At 42.2% G+C, this 17,629-nt stretch overlaps 1 protein-coding gene and 1 long non-coding RNA gene across 2 annotated transcripts in view; one reads left to right on the top strand and one right to left on the bottom strand.

Moving 5' to 3' along the window:
* The window catches only part of LOC135394520 (rab proteins geranylgeranyltransferase component A 1-like), a 216,146-nt gene that overhangs the window by 104,869 nt on the left and 93,648 nt on the right, over positions 1-17,629 (top strand). The window lies entirely within an intron of this gene.
* Positions 1,649-8,165, bottom strand: LOC135394524 (uncharacterized). Its single transcript, XR_010422928.1, has 3 exons — positions 8,001-8,165; positions 6,732-6,790; positions 1,649-6,541 (listed from the first exon to the last, which is right to left on the bottom strand). It is a non-coding gene; the product is annotated as an uncharacterized LOC135394524 (long non-coding RNA).

Genomic DNA, 17,629 nt, shown 5'->3' on the forward strand with positions numbered 1-17,629 from the left:
CTTGGGGTAAATGGTGCGGTGTAAAAACAGCACAAAGAAAGAGAGAGATACACACCACGACGCCGAACGTCTAACCGATTTAATAAAAGGAAAAATATACATATACAACAATTATTGTCATTATCTGATTCTTCCCGCAATTACAATTTTCTGGCATTTTCCACCAAACTGTACACTTTCCTACGCTTGGGAACCGGTCCTGCAGTAAAAATGTAAAGATATCAAGAAAATATGAGGAATATTTCAGATTTCGAAGAATACAAGTTGTAGTCCGGGTGCAATATGTCACGAGGAGCTTTTACAATTTCGCTGCAATACCACACTACTATATTGAAAACAATGATCATGTATGAACAAATTAATATAGTGCAAGAGAACTGATGTACTCTATAAAATTTTTTTTAGTTCGTATTCGAGTCTTGTATCGTCCTCGTCGTCTTCTGGGTTCTTCAAACTCAAGGGAGGGGGGGATATGCTTATTGAGAAAAAAGAGGCAAGGAAAGGAATGCTACATGGGAATGATACATCTTTCAATAACGTTGTGTCCAGCTAGACAAAAAGTCCAAGTGCAAATTGCCGAAAATCTGCCGGAGATCGGTATTTGGTTGGCACAAGTCGCTGCAACTTGGGCTGACGTCGTCATAATGTCACCTGCGAAGGCAGTTCGTAAACTGCGTTTTGCTCAAAGCAGTGGCCTAGTCCAAAAATATTTCTGGAGGAGTTCTATGGGGACTTTACATGGGTGAGGAGGATTTCATTATCATCTCTTCCAAATGCACTAACCAAACTTACAATTTGGGAGGGGGGGGGGTAAACCCCAAACAGCAGCTGCTGCTCGAAACAACAAAGCAACGATGCTAGTCTATGTCGTTCAATTCGATGTACACAAGTCCATTTCTACATTTTTTCTTCAGCTTGCAAAATTATTTTCAGCCAAGGTGAAAACCAGCTTCATACTTTGAGCCATAATGACACGGAGAGCATTACTTAAACGAGCAGGAATTTCCATTTCCTACTCGTTTGTAATGTGTATAACCTTTGACAATAACAGCTATCGAGCAGGTTGGTACGTATACATATCTATTCCAATAGCGGCAAAACGATGTTAAGACAGGTCACACACGACCAGCAGCAGCACTTTCAACCTTTGGATTTGATTTTTGCAATATACACACCTGCCAGATACAGTGTAAGGCACACTGGTGTTATAGAATAGAACATCGCGTAGAGGGGTGCAGAAGCTGCATGGCATACCTCATAACCATGCTTGGTTGAGAATCTTATTAGATTTGGACCATACTTGGCCCATCATTGCTGGTGCCTCATGGGACGCTATCTAGCCAACTAATGCCCGACTAGAAACCAAGATTGGTTCTACAATGGCCCCAACGGCATTGCATACTGGTCCCTGTGTTTGTTAGGACGGTTTGTCACATACTGGCCCAAAGTTGGCGGTATTCAGTTGGCCGAGTAAGGCCGATGTCAATCAAAGCTTGGCCGAACCCTCTTTTTCGCAAGCTCGGCCCAACTAGGCCGAACAACGTTTAGGTATAGGAATGTCGTTTTTCTCCATGGGAAGCACATTGTCCTGCTTACTGCTAACAGATTCGTTCATAAATTTGGCCCCGTGCCCCGTGTGTTTCTTTTAAATACAGACAGGCAAGCTTTGTGCTGATGGCATGTATACAGTTTATTTATTTATTTATTTACCCTCAGGGATACAGCATTAAACAGGGGAGGGGCTTGAAACAAAGCAGGAACAATGTGGAATACAATAAAAAAAATAATAAAAAAACAACAACAACACAACGAACCAAAAACACGAGCATAGATAGTATCACTGGTGGACAATCAGATTAGTATATGTAAAGCTGAAATAATCTTACGCTGCATTCACGTGGTCGTGAAGCAGTTTACTGAACTGTCTACCGTCAGTGATGGAGGTAAGGTGACCCGGGAGATGATTCCATTCCAGTGAGGTTTTAGGTAAAAATGAGTCAAAACACGTTTTAGTAGTGCAGGATGGGACACCAACTTTCTGGCGATGATCAAGCCTTGATGAGACGTATGATGGATGTACAATTAAATGGAGTTTTAGCGTTTCGTTGTAGTAATATATCTTATGGAACAGACACAGTCGAGCAAACTGGCGGCGAACAGTCAAGGAAGATAGGTTAAGGGCTGATTTCATCGCAGTGACACTGGCTGTACGACTATAATTTCCGAGAATAAACCGTGCAGCACGGTTCTGAACCATTTCCAGTTGGTGAATGAGTGATTGTTGCCCTGGATCCCACACCGAAGCGGCATACTCTAATTTAGGAAGAATTAGCGTTCGGTAGAGTGTTAGTTTAGTTTCCCTTCAGTTGACGATTGAACCCCTGTATGCAAGAAGGGGATAAGTCGAAAAATCCCAAACCGAAAAAACTTCGAGTATTTGGTGAAGTAACTGCAGCCGGGTTACCTCGACTAATGCAATGGAAAATGTGTAACATATATGTTTGTGTTTTTTGGGTCTGTGAGTTAGCAGAAATTGTCCGTGAGCATGGTACATCATTTTCCAATGTAACACCGCATGCACACACCCTTATCGCGCAAATACAAGCAGCTTTCACAAGTCGTACTTTGATTGCTGGAGAACCAGGTAGGGTGAAGTCACCTGTGCGTTGCAGAGCAGTCTAGGTCGAGCGTATCGTGCTGCTAAACGAGCACAATCTTGAAAATATATCGTAGGTGACCAGCATAATATGACTTATTAGCTTAGTGCTCACGTTTTTTTTTCTTCTTTCTTTTCGATTACAACGCTCAGTATCACTGCCGACACAGTCGTGTTAGTTAGGAAGAACGTGTTTTTCGAGTGGAAGCCGCAGTTCAATTTAAGCTATCATTTGTATGCGTGTGTAGAAAAGGGGCAAGACCTGGCTGCCCATCCTATTAACACACATACATTTCTCGTTTCTTACCCTCCTGTAACAGGTCAATAAATTGCAATACGGTCCTAAATTTTCTATGGCAGGTACATGTTGGTATGTGGACGTCATTGCAGCAAAAATACACGAAAGGGGATTGCATTACATGCATGGCTTGCTTATTGCATACAGAGGATCAATTACTTTATATATGGTTATCTCTAAATTAAAAACCCGAGACTGGGGGACAAAAAACGACAAGCTTGTCTGTGTTATGGATCTATACCACCAGCTCGCTTGCTAACTCTCTATCCTCTCGGTACAGTGTATATATTTTTGTCATTTTCTTTGGGGACTGTGTTGCACGATTTACCCTAAACATACCCGATCATCGTGATCATTTTGTGACCTTAGTATCAATAAAGAAGTATCCTTGATCGAAGACAATTTGTCGCCTTCTCTTATGTTTTTGTCATTTTTATCTGCCCCTCTTCCTTTCTACTTAATCTGCATATCAATATACTTTGGTTACGGACACTTCACTTTTTGTAACCAGTTGGAAGGAGAAGTGGTCACGAGATAAGGGTATTTCGAGGCTGTCGGGATCCGGGGCCCAAGAGCAGTGGCAATCATATAATGCCGAAAATCATGAGACCGAACTATCAGAAAGCTGGCAAGTCGGAAGACAGACCTATCGAAAAACCGAACAAAGAGGAGCCCTAAGATATGAAAAGCATTAAAAAGTACAATTACTACATAAAGTGTACTTTCACTAAGTCGACGTTATATGTGAATTGCTGTAGCAAATGAATCATAAACAAAAGAAAGAAAGAAGAAAGGACAGAAATCACGGGACCTGCGGTGTTGGATATACGTATATAAACTCAATAAACTGCAAACTAAATTTTGAACATCTGTCAAAGAAATTCTAAAAAAATCTTGGGGGCGACACGTGATTCACATTTACCACCTGCACTTGTGTCTGTTTTCCCACGGTGGTGGTTCCCCGGAAAAACCCGTTCATGTCTTTGGAAGACTTGCTTTGTGCATGAGCTATGGTGCTTTTGCGCAGAAATAGGACAGCGTTATGTTTCTGATCCTTGTTGTTTAGTTTCGAAAGCGATTGCCCTATCTACAGGGATCTCAAACACGCGGCCTCTTGGCCATCAAAGAGAACGAAGCTACCCTCTCGAAATTTAAAGACGAATTAGGAGAACAGATTTTCAGGCATTGTTTTCAGCCTGGCCCCAGTACTGCTGCTGCGCAGTCCAAGTTAGGTAGAATACACTGCATGCGAGCAGTTCTTGTGGCTCTCGAACCTCACAAAATTACGGACACGGCAACCTGGTATTCGCGTGCGGTATGGTATACTAGCACACCGTAGCTAATGCGAGGATTGAGTCGATCTTCTGTCCATCCTAATTCTTATACTATATCAAATAGTGACATTAAAACCCGGCTTTTGAAAGAACTCAGCCAAAAAGAAAAGCAAACTGTCAGTTCGAAAGAGAGGTAGTCGAAGTGGCTGAAATAAGAAGTGGCTCTTCCAGTTGAAGCTTCTATTTGTTTGATGGATAAGAAACTTGAATTTTTATTCAAATCATAGGCATTTTTTTTCACTTGTGTCACCCCTTATCACTACGATGGTTTTGTTTGCACATGCCTAAAAATGTCATTTTGAGGGTCTTTTCTGACATACTTGTACAGACTTCGACTACGGAGCTACGGCAGACAAGGACAGCAGGAAAAGATCACCACTAGGCAAAACCCCCAATCCCAACGTTCAACCTTCCTTTTCTCTTTTTCCAGAAATAAACCAGTTGATTATGGAGTAGTGTATTGTCCTTGTCTGCCGTAGCTCCATAGTCTAAGATGTCATACCAACTAGCCCACTCTACATTGTTAATCAGTTTTATACTTGTAAAGTGCTGGACAAAAGCTTAACATGCTCTGGCACACTCCTCCCTCCGAGTGACAAGCTGGCAGCGAATGGTATCGTACGGACTTGCATACAGGTGACTGGGCTACCTATACGCGCATGTCTAAGTCTGTACGGTCCCATTTGCTGTCACTCTGAGGAAGGAATGCGCCGGAGCGTGTTCTCTAACATTTGTCTAGTACTGTACTCGTTGTTTTGACATGGTGGGATAGCAGTGCACCTGCGCACATGACTGCGTCGGGTTTCTTACCATTATAGTTTAGTTGTAAGCAGCTCTGTCCCTCCATTGTCCCATCTGTATGCTCTTGTTCCCTTTTGCAGTTATGTACCAACTGGCCCAAATTTCTGCACTTCTCATTAAACACAACATAGCAAACCCGAAGCCATAACCCACTGTGAATATGCCAGCTAGCTCTTTCTCTTTGATTTTCTATACTTATTTTCCAACTGTGAACTAAGGCAGCAATACAGTAAGTAAATGGATAATTCGGAGTGCTACTGAACATTCTCCTAAGCCTTTGTGAAGGTCGAATAGTTTTTCATACTATCAGCACTCTATTTGGAAGGCCGCCCATTTATTGGCGTTAGCCTAGTAAGCCCATTAATTTTTGGTGTTATCCACTATCCGGCTCCACAATAACTATGTCGGTCCTGTTTTTGTGTACAATGTTATGTATGATATACCAAAGTTTTATGGTAACTACAATCGTTTCTTTTCCTTGTGGCCCTGCATGATGTGGTCGAAAGTCAATATGCCCTGTGGCTCCAATGGCGTTCTTAGGACCCAAATATACTGTCTAGGTAAAGTTTTGTCCTCAGTGCCACGGGGGTTCAATGATATAGACTGGCACACAATTATGTCAAGTACACCCAAAGACCTTTTTTCAAATTCTCGTATTATTGGACTACACAAAAAGAACTACCTTTACAGTACGGAGAGAAAGGGGAAAAATGGAGGCGTCCAGTACATTCTCCACCTCACTTTTGTTGAGAAACGGTGATAGCTTTTGCAAAAGACATAGAACAGACATAGTACAGGTCTCTCGCAACAACCTCGACATTTTCTGCTTCATATTTTCTGTGCGAATGAATAACAGGAGTTATAGTCGGTTCCACATACTGTTCACCTTAGCAATGTGTTCTGTGATGCATACTTTGACCATCCAAAAAGTGGCAGAACATGACTCCTTCAACTCTAAATATTACTGTCATCAAAAATACAGTGCTTAGTGAAATGTATGGCATTTGCAACTGCAATGATTGTTTTCTATCAGCACTGTTGTAGCCATCATGCTTGAGTTATGGTTAGTTCAGTGATCTTCTATCACCGTCAGGGTTTCTTCTACCAGCAGAACGCTAGCCATTCTGGCAAACATATGGTGGCCCTGACAAGGGCCGTTTGTTTACTTCGTCCAGGTCTGCTGCTTCTTCTCTAGTGCACCATGAAGCTACTGAAGAATTCCTTAGCATGACCACAGTCCATCTTCTAGTGTCTATAGTTCCCTACGGGAGCACACTGTTGGCATAAGACAATCCGTGGGGTGGGGCATCGTCATGCAGCTGGTGCCTGTGGGATGCCCTGGACAGCATTCAGACATGAATGCAAAAGGCCAATCCTGTGGGAGTGGCGCACTTGATTACAGTGTGCCACCAGAGGCCTTCTGTTGGGTCAGCTCTGTTTGAAGAACTTGAACTGAAAGTAAAACATAATTGTGAGTAGTGTGAAATTACTGAGAATTATAAGTAAAGCATGTCAGTTACGAATCTGTCAGCTCAGCACGAGAACAATTGGGTGCCTGCTTTGGTTGGCCTTGTGAGGAGTAGCATAAGCAGGGGTATGCAAATTCTCCAATAGAATCCCAATATTTCTCTCTATCCCATACCCAATTCATATATCGCATCTGACAGTCCTGGCCTTTTTGGTCAGCTACAGGGGTTCCACCTGGAAACAATAGAAAGAAATGCATTTAGGCAACAAAAAGCTTCAAGATTGCAGCTTTTAACATGCTGGATAGCATTTCACTCTCCGTAATTATCATTTGCAAGCCTAAGGTTTTGGCAATGTCATTCATAAAATCCTCTATAATTTTTGAAAATTAAACCATCTGATCACTCACTGTGGCATTTGTAAGCTATCAAAGGCCACATGAGAAAAGAAGAATATTGTTTGATTGTTCAAATCGGATCGGGGCTTAAAACCTGAGGGGTATCATTCGTAACTGCTGCTTGACCGCAGGGTTTTGAGCCCTAAATTCTAACTGTATCACGCGTTAAATCACTCATTGAGGCTTGTATACGCTATCGAAGCTGCACGAGAACAGGAAAACGTCGTTCGGTTGCTGTAATTTGGTTGAAGCTTAAAACCTGAGGGGTATCATTCGTAACTGTTGCTTGACTGCAGTGTTTTGAGACCTAAATTCCAATTGTATCACACGTTAAATCACTTACTGATGCTTCTATAAGCTATCGAAAGCTGCACGAGAATAGGAAAACGTCGTTCGGTTGTTGTAACTTGATCGGAGCTTAAAACCTGAGGGGTATCATTCGTAACTGCTGCTTGACCGCAGGGTTTTGAGCCCTAAATTCTAACTGTATCACACGTTAAATCACTCACTGAGGCTTGTATAAGCTATCGAAGCTGCACGAGAACAGGAAAACGTCGTTCGGTTGCTGTAATTTGGTCGAAGCTTAAAACCTGAGGGGTATCATTCGGAACTGCTGCTTGACTGCAGGGTTTTTAGCCCTAAATTCTAACTGTATCACACGTTAAGTCACTTACTGAGGCTTGTATAAGCTATCGAAAGCTGCACAAGAACAGGAAAACGTCGTTCTGTTGTTGTAACTTGATCTGAGCTTAAAACCTGAGGGGTATCATTCGTAACTGCTGCTTGACCGCGGAGTTTTGAGCCCTAAATTCTAACTGTATCACACGTTAAATCATCACTGAGGCTATTTATAAGCTATCGAAGACTATATGAGAACAGATAAACTTTTTTGGTTGTCCAAATTTGATCGTCGCATCATTCAGCACTGTTGCCTGCAAATCTACCGAAATTGAACTTATTTAACTGATTTCACCACAGCTGAAACAGGTCGCGAATGCTTCACTAAAAATTCGGGAGTACAAACACCAAGGAACTAAAATTAGTTACCTCCATGTGGTAATTAGCATGAAACAAGAAGCACAACACACACACACGTCAACCCACGACAGCGCGAAACCGACGACTGAGAACAATCGATGTCTTCATGCGCTGACCAGGGCACTACATTCATAGCCACCGCCGCCGAGGCGTACGAACACAACGAATGATACCCCTCAGGATCTAGCGCCTCCCTTTCACATTTTGCCTCACCGCCGCCGGTTTAGGGGAGGCGCTAGATCCTGAGGGGTATCATTCGTTGTGTTCGTACGCCTCGGCGGCGGTGGCTATGAATGTAGTGCCCTGGTCAGCGCATGAAGACATCGATTGTTCTCAGTCGTCGGTTTCGCGCTGTCGTGGGTTGACGTGTGTGTGTGTTGTGCTTCTTGTTTCATGCTAATTACCACATGGAGGTAACTAATTTTAGTTCCTTGGTGTTTGTACTCCCGAATTTTTAGTGAAGCATTCGCGACCTGTTTCAGCTGTGGTGAAATCAGTTAAATAAGTTCAATTTCGGTAGATTTGCAGGCAACAGTGCTGAATGATGCGACGATCAAATTTGGACAACCAAAAAAGTTTATCTGTTCTCATATAGTCTTCGATAGCTTATAAATAGCCTCAGTGATGATTTAACGTGTGATACAGTTAGAATTTAGGGCTCAAAACTCCGCGGTCAAGCAGCAGTTACGAATGATACCCCTCAGGTTTTAAGCTCAGATCAAGTTACAACAACAGAACGACGTTTTCCTGTTCTTGTGCAGCTTTCGATAGCTTATACAAGCCTCAGTAAGTGACTTAACGTGTGATACAGTTAGAATTTAGGGCTAAAAACCCTGCAGTCAAGCAGCAGTTCCGAATGATACCCCTCAGGTTTTAAGCTTCGACCAAATTACAGCAACCGAACGACGTTTTCCTGTTCTCGTGCAGCTTCGATAGCTTATACAAGCCTCAGTGAGTGATTTAACGTGTGATACAGTTAGAATTTAGGGCTCAAAACCCTGCGGTCAAGCAGCAGTTACGAATGATACCCCTCAGGTTTTAAGCTCCGATCAAGTTACAACAACCGAACGACGTTTTCCTATTCTCGTGCAGCTTTCGATAGCTTATAGAAGCATCAGTAAGTGATTTAACGTGTGATACAATTGGAATTTAGGTCTCAAAACACTGCAGTCAAGCAACAGTTACGAATGATACCCCTCAGGTTTTAAGCTTCAACCAAATTACAGCAACCGAACGACGTTTTCCTGTTCTCGTGCAGCTTCGATAGCGTATACAAGCCTCAATGAGTGATTTAACGCGTGATACAGTTAGAATTTAGGGCTCAAAACCCTGCGGTCAAGCAGCAGTTACGAATGATACCCCTCAGGTTTTAAGCCCCGATCCGATTTGAACAATCAAACAATATTCTTCTTTTCTCATGTGGCCTTTGATAGCTTACAAATGCCACAGTGAGTGATCAGATGGTTTAATTTTCAAAAATTATAGAGGATTTTATGAATGACATTGCCAAAACCTTAGGCTTGCAAATGATAATTACGGAGAGTGAAATGCTATCCAGCATGTTAAAAGCTGCAATCTTGAAGCTTTTTGTTGCCTAAATGCATTTCTTTCTATTGTTTCCAGGTGGAACCCCTGTAGCTGACCAAAAAGGCCAGGACTGTCAGATGCGATATATGAATTGGGTATGGGATAGAGAGAAATATTGGGATTCTATTGGAGAATTTGCATACCCCTGCTTATGCTACTCCTCACAAGGCCAACCAAAGCAGGCACCCAATTGTTCTCGTGCTGAGCTGACAGATTCGTAACTGACATGCTTTACTTATAATTCTCAGTAATTTCACACTACTCACAATTATGTTTTACTTTCAGTTCAAGTTCTTCAAACAGAGCTGACCCAACAGAAGGCCTCTGGTGGCACACTGTAATCAAGTGCGCCACTCCCACAGGATTGGCCTTTTGCATTCATGTCTGAATGCTGTCCAGGGCATCCCACAGGCACCAGCTGCATGACGATGCCCCACCCCACGGATTGTCTTATGCCAACAGTGTGCTCCCGTAGGGAACTATAGACACTAGAAGATGGACTGTGGTCATGCTAAGGAATTCTTCAGTAGCTTCATGGTGCACTAGAGAAGAAGCAGCAGACCTGGACGAAGTAAACAAACGGCCCTTGTCAGGGCCACCATATGTTTGCCAGAATGGCTAGCGTTCTGCTGGTAGAAGAAACCCTGACGGTGATAGAAGATCACTGAACTAACCATAACTCAAGCATGATGGCTACAACAGTGCTGATAGAAAACAATCATTGCAGTTGCAAATGCCATACATTTCACTAAGCACTGTATTTTTGATGACAGTAATATTTAGAGTTGAAGGAGTCATGTTCTGCCACTTTTTGGATGGTCAAAGTATGCATCACAGAACACATTGCTAAGGTGAACAGTATGTGGAACCGACTATAACTCCTGTTATTCATTCGCACAGAAAATATGAAGCAGAAAATGTCGAGGTTGTTGCGAGAGACCTGTACTATGTCTGTTCTATGTCTTTTGCAAAAGCTATCACCGTTTCTCAACAAAAGTGAGGTGGAGAATGTACTGGACGCCTCCATTTTTCCCCTTTCTCTCCGTACTGTAAAGGTAGTTCTTTTTGTGTAGTCCAATAATACGAGAATTTGAAAAAAGGTCTTTGGGTGTACTTGACATAATTGTGTGCCAGTCTATATCATTGAACCCCCGTGGCACTGAGGACAAAACTTTACCTAGACAGTATATTTGGGTCCTAAGAACGCCATTGGAGCCACAGGGCATATTGACTTTCGACCACATCATGCAGGGCCACAAGGAAAAGAAACGATTGTAGTTACCATAAAACTTTGGTATATCATACATAACATTGTACACAAAAACAGGACCGACATAGTTATTGTGGAGCCGGATAGTGGATAACACCAAAAATTAATGGGCTTACTAGGCTAACGCCAATAAATGGGCGGCCTTCCAAATAGAGTGCTGATAGTATGAAAAACTATTCGACCTTCACAAAGGCTTAGGAGAATGTTCAGTAGCACTCCGAATTATCCATTTACTTACTGTATTGCTGCCTTAGTTCACAGTTGGAAAATAAGTATAGAAAATCAAAGAGAAAGAGCTAGCTGGCATATTCACAGTGGGTTATGGCTTCGGGTTTGCTATGTTGTGTTTAATGAGAAGTGCAGAAATTTGGGCCAGTTGGTACATAACTGCAAAAGGGAACAAGAGCATACAGATGGGACAATGGAGGGACAGAGCTGCTTACAACTAAACTATAATGGTAAGAAACCCGACGCAGTCATGTGCGCAGGTGCACTGCTATCCCACCATGTCAAAACAACGAGTACAGTACTAGACAAATGTTAGAGAACACGCTCCGGCGCATTCCTTCCTCAGAGTGACAGCAAATGGGACCGTACAGACTTAGACATGCGCGTATAGGTAGCCCAGTCACCTGTATGCAAGTCCGTACGATACCATTCGCTGCCAGCTTGTCACTCGGAGGGAGGAGTGTGCCAGAGCATGTTAAGCTTTTGTCCAGCACTTTACAAGTATAAAACTGATTAACAATGTAGAGTGGGCTAGTTGGTATGACATCTTAGACTATGGAGCTACGGCAGACAAGGACAATACACTACTCCATAATCAACTGGTTTATTTCTGGAAAAAGAGAAAAGGAAGGTTGAACGTTGGGATTGGGGGTTTTGCCTAGTGGTGATCTTTTCCTGCTGTCCTTGTCTGCCGTAGCTCCGTAGTCGAAGTCTGTACAAGTATGTCAGAAAAGACCCTCAAAATGACATTTTTAGGCATGTGCAAACAAAACCATCGTAGTGATAAGGGGTGACACAAGTGAAAAAAAATGCCTATGATTTGAATAAAAATTCAAGTTTCTTATCCATCAAACAAATAGAAGCTTCAACTGGAAGAGCCACTTCTTATTTCAGCCACTTCGACTACCTCTCTTTCGAACTGACAGTTTGCTTTTCTTTTTGGCTGAGTTCTTTCAAAAGCCGGGTTTTAATGTCACTATTTGATATAGTATAAGAATTAGGATGGACAGAAGATCGACTCAATCCTCGCATTAGCTACGGTGTGCTAGTATACCATACCGCACGCGAATACCAGGTTGCCGTGTCCGTAATTTTGTGAGGTTCGAGAGCCACAAGAACTGCTCGCATGCAGTGTATTCTACCTAACTTGGACTGCGCAGCAGCAGTACTGGGGCCAGGCTGAAAACAATGCCTGAAAATCTGTTCTCCTAATTCGTCTTTAAATTTCGAGAGGGTAGCTTCGTTCTCTTTGATGGCCAAGAGGCCGCGTGTTTGAGATCCCTGTAGATAGGGCAATCGCTTTCGAAACTAAACAACAAGGATCAGAAACATAACGCTGTCCTATTTCTGCGCAAAAGCACCATAGCTCATGCACAAAGCAAGTCTTCCAAAGACATGAACGGGTTTTTCCGGGGAACCACCACCGTGGGAAAACAGACACAAGTGCAGGTGGTAAATGTGAATCACGTGTCGCCCCCAAGATTTTTTTAGAATTTCTTTGACAGATGTTCAAAATTTAGTTTGCAGTTTATTGAGTTTATATACGTATATCCAACACCGCAGGTCCCGTGATTTCTGTCCTTTCTTCTTTCTTTCTTTTGTTTATGATTCATTTGCTACAGCAATTCACATATAACGTCGACTTAGTGAAAGTACACTTTATGTAGTAATTGTACTTTTTAATGCTTTTCATATCTTAGGGCTCCTCTTTGTTCGGTTTTTCGATAGGTCTGTCTTCCGACTTGCCAGCTTTCTGATAGTTCGGTCTCATGATTTTCGGCATTATATGATTGCCACTGCTCTTGGGCCCCGGATCCCGACAGCCTCGAAATACCCTTATCTCGTGACCACTTCTCCTTCCAACTGGTTACAAAAAGTGAAGTGTCCGTAACCAAAGTATATTGATATGCAGATTAAGTAGAAAGGAAGAGGGGCAGATAAAAATGACAAAAACATAAGAGAAGGCGACAAATTGTCTTCGATCAAGGATACTTCTTTATTGATACTAAGGTCACAAAATGATCACGATGATCGGGTATGTTTAGGGTAAATCGTGCAACACAGTCCCCAAAGAAAATGACAAAAATATATACACTGTACCGAGAGGATAGAGAGTTAGCAAGCGAGCTGGTGGTATAGATCCATAACACAGACAAGCTTGTCGTTTTTTGTCCCCCAGTCTCGGGTTTTTAATTTAGAGATAACCATATATAAAGTAATTGATCCTCTGTATGCAATAAGCAAGCCATGCATGTAATGCAATCCCCTTTCGTGTATTTTTGCTGCAATGACGTCCACATACCAACATGTACCTGCCATAGAAAATTTAGGACCGTATTGCAATTTATTGACCTGTTACAGGAGGGTAAGAAACGAGAAATGTATGTGTGTTAATAGGATGGGCAGCCAGGTCTTGCCCCTTTTCTACACACGCATACAAATGATAGCTTAAATTGAACTGCGGCTTCCACTCGAAAAACACGTTCTTCCTAACTAACACGACTGTGTCGGCAGTGATACTGAGCGTTGTAATCGAAAAGAAAGAAGAAAAAAAAACGTGAGCACTAAGCTAATAAGTCATATTATGCTGGTCACCTACGATATATTTTCAAGATTGTGCTCGTTTAGCAGCACGATACGCTCGACCTAGACTGCTCTGCAACGCACAGGTGACTTCACCCTACCTGGTTCTCCAGCAATCAAAGTACGACTTGTGAAAGCTGCTTGTATTTGCGCGATAAGGGTGTGTGCATGCGGTGTTACATTGGAAAATGATGTACCATGCTCACGGACAATTTCTGCTAACTCACAGACCCAAAAAACACAAACATATATGTTACACATTTTCCATTGCATTAGTCGAGGTAACCCGGCTGCAGTTACTTCACCAAATACTCGAAGTTTTTTCGGTTTGGGATTTTTCGACTTATCCCCTTCTTGCATACAGGGGTTCAATCGTCAACTGAAGGGAAACTAAACTAACACTCTACCGAACGCTAATTCTTCCTAAATTAGAGTATGCCGCTTCGGTGTGGGATCCAGGGCAACAATCACTCATTCACCAACTGGAAATGGTTCAGAACCGTGCTGCACGGTTTATTCTCGGAAATTATAGTCGTACAGCCAGTGTCACTGCGATGAAATCAGCCCTTAACCTATCTTCCTTGACTGTTCGCCGCCAGTTTGCTCGACTGTGTCTGTTCCATAAGATATATTACTACAACGAAACGCTAAAACTCCATTTAATTGTACATCCATCATACGTCTCATCAAGGCTTGATCATCGCCAGAAAGTTGGTGTCCCATCCTGCACTACTAAAACGTGTTTTGACTCATTTTTACCTAAAACCTCACTGGAATGGAATCATCTCCCGGGTCACCTTACCTCCATCACTGACGGTAGACAGTTCAGTAAACTGCTTCACGACCACGTGAATGCAGCGTAAGATTATTTCAGCTTTACATATACTAATCTGATTGTCCACCAGTGATACTATCTATGCTCGTGTTTTTGGTTCGTTGTGTTGTTGTTGTTTTTTTATTATTTTTTTTATTGTATTCCACATTGTTCCTGCTTTGTTTCAAGCCCCTCCCCTGTTTAATGCTGTATCCCTGAGGGTAAATAAATAAATAAATAAACTGTATACATGCCATCAGCACAAAGCTTGCCTGTCTGTATTTAAAAGAAACACACGGGGCACGGGGCCAAATTTATGAACGAATCTGTTAGCAGTAAGCAGGACAATGTGCTTCCCATGGAGAAAAACGACATTCCTATACCTAAACGTTGTTCGGCCTAGTTGGGCCGAGCTTGCGAAAAAGAGGGTTCGGCCAAGCTTTGATTGACATCGGCCTTACTCGGCCAACTGAATACCGCCAACTTTGGGCCAGTATGTGACAAACCGTCCTAACAAACACAGGGACCAGTATGCAATGCCGTTGGGGCCATTGTAGAACCAATCTTGGTTTCTAGTCGGGCATTAGTTGGCTAGATAGCGTCCCATGAGGCACCAGCAATGATGGGCCAAGTATGGTCCAAATCTAATAAGATTCTCAACCAAGCATGGTTATGAGGTATGCCATGCAGCTTCTGCACCCCTCTACGCGATGTTCTATTCTATAACACCAGTGTGCCTTACACTGTATCTGGCAGGTGTGTATATTGCAAAAATCAAATCCAAAGGTTGAAAGTGCTGCTGCTGGTCGTGTGTGACCTGTCTTAACATCGTTTTGCCGCTATTGGAATAGATATGTATACGTACCAACCTGCTCGATAGCTGTTATTGTCAAAGGTTATACACATTACAAACGAGTAGGAAATGGAAATTCCTGCTCGTTTAAGTAATGCTCTCCGTGTCATTATGGCTCAAAGTATGAAGCTGGTTTTCACCTTGGCTGAAAATAATTTTGCAAGCTGAAGAAAAAATGTAGAAATGGACTTGTGTACATCGAATTGAACGACATAGACTAGCATCGTTGCTTTGTTGTTTCGAGCAGCAGCTGCTGTTTGGGGTTTACCCCCCCCCCTCCCAAATTGTAAGTTTGGTTAGTGCATTTGGAAGAGATGATAATGAAATCCTCCTCACCCATGTAAAGTCCCCATAGAACTCCTCCAGAAATATTTTTGGACTAGGCCACTGCTTTGAGCAAAACGCAGTTTACGAACTGCCTTCGCAGGTGACATTATGACGACGTCAGCCCAAGTTGCAGCGACTTGTGCCAACCAAATACCGATCTCCGGCAGATTTTCGGCAATTTGCACTTGGACTTTTTGTCTAGCTGGACACAACGTTATTGAAAGATGTATCATTCCCATGTAGCATTCCTTTCCTTGCCTCTTTTTTCTCAATAAGCATATCCCCCCCTCCCTTGAGTTTGAAGAACCCAGAAGACGACGAGGACGATACAAGACTCGAATACGAACTAAAAAAAATTTTATAGAGTACATCAGTTCTCTTGCACTATATTAATTTGTTCATACATGATCATTGTTTTCAATATAGTAGTGTGGTATTGCAGCGAAATTGTAAAAGCTCCTCGTGACATATTGCACCCGGACTACAACTTGTATTCTTCGAAATCTGAAATATTCCTCATATTTTCTTGATATCTTTACATTTTTACTGCAGGACCGGTTCCCAAGCGTAGGAAAGTGTACAGTTTGGTGGAAAATGCCAGAAAATTGTAATTGCGGGAAGAATCAGATAATGACAATAATTGTTGTATATGTATATTTTTCCTTTTATTAAATCGGTTAGACGTTCGGCGTCGTGGTGTGTATCTCTCTCTTTCTTTGTGCTGTTTTTACACCGCACCATTTACCCCAAGTGTCTGCGTTAGTTTGGTTACATTTGTAAATTTGAAACTTATTTATCGCTAACTAACTGTCATTCATCTCTCAGGCTAACCTGGCACGATATACTTTCAGTGAATAGCAGCCGGATGCTCTTAAGTTCACCACCTGGCCATGTTTTCTATCAAATTCCCCAAATTTCTGGATTCTGCAGAGGATTTGACAAACCCGGATTTGAAATGGGATTTGATTTGGCATGAAAAGAGGCAAATAAGCGAGAAAGATGCTTTCACTTTGTGTTCCATAATATTAAACGGACATAGTACTCGAGTTAAAAGGGGTGCATACAGATTCGCCCTACTTTGGATTGTGCATGTACAGTACGCGATCCGCCCGAAATGTTTTAAATGCAGGAACTAGAGAGGGTTCAGAATATTGCGGCTAGATGAGTTGCATGGATGTTAGTATAAGCGAGATAAAGTCCAGATTAGGTTGGGATAGTTTGTCGACAAGGAAACAACAGTTACGTTTGCAATTTTTAGATAAGGTTACTACTAATAAAATTAGTATGACAAAGGAACCTCCTTTAATTACTTGGAACCTCCATCGTACATCTCATCGAGATTGATCATCACAGGAAAATTTAGCCCAACGGATGTATAGAGCTGATTTGTTCGGGACCTGAGTACGTGTTGTTTTATATACATGTGTGCTTTTCAGTTTTTCTTTGCTGTACTTATTGCTTACTTTTATTTGTATGTATCCCCGCCACAGTAATGTCGTAAGGCGTTGTTGCGTAATAGCAGAAATAAATAAATACAGAAAAAACTGTAATTCTGGATACATATAATGATTTCATTTGCTTCTCGAAAAAGAGTTGACTTTAACCCCATTTGTTTCATCAAATTCATATCACTGGCGTGAGGTCCCTCATGATGACCCATGAGAAACATAGCGGTGATGCACAGTACCCCTGACAAATTACAAAGTGCTTCGCATGCTTCCGATACACTTTCAACGTTTCGAATATGAGCGGCTTCTATAGCCATGACGGCTTCAACCTTCAACACACAAACCCAACAAACTACAAAGCAGGCAAAAAGTTCCCAGTATTTCAACAACGCGAAAAAGATCGTCCGTGCAACATTCGTGTGAAAGAACAGGCCTATTAATAAACAGTACAACAAAAATAGATGAAATTGAAATAATGGCTTCATTTTTCCCGCGGAGGCAACTAGAATCCAAGGCGTCCCACACAGC

The sequence above is a fragment of the Ornithodoros turicata genome, chromosome 5, assembly GCF_037126465.1.
Source record: "Ornithodoros turicata isolate Travis chromosome 5, ASM3712646v1, whole genome shotgun sequence".
In the NCBI taxonomy this organism is placed as follows: Eukaryota; Metazoa; Arthropoda; class Arachnida; order Ixodida; family Argasidae; genus Ornithodoros; species Ornithodoros turicata.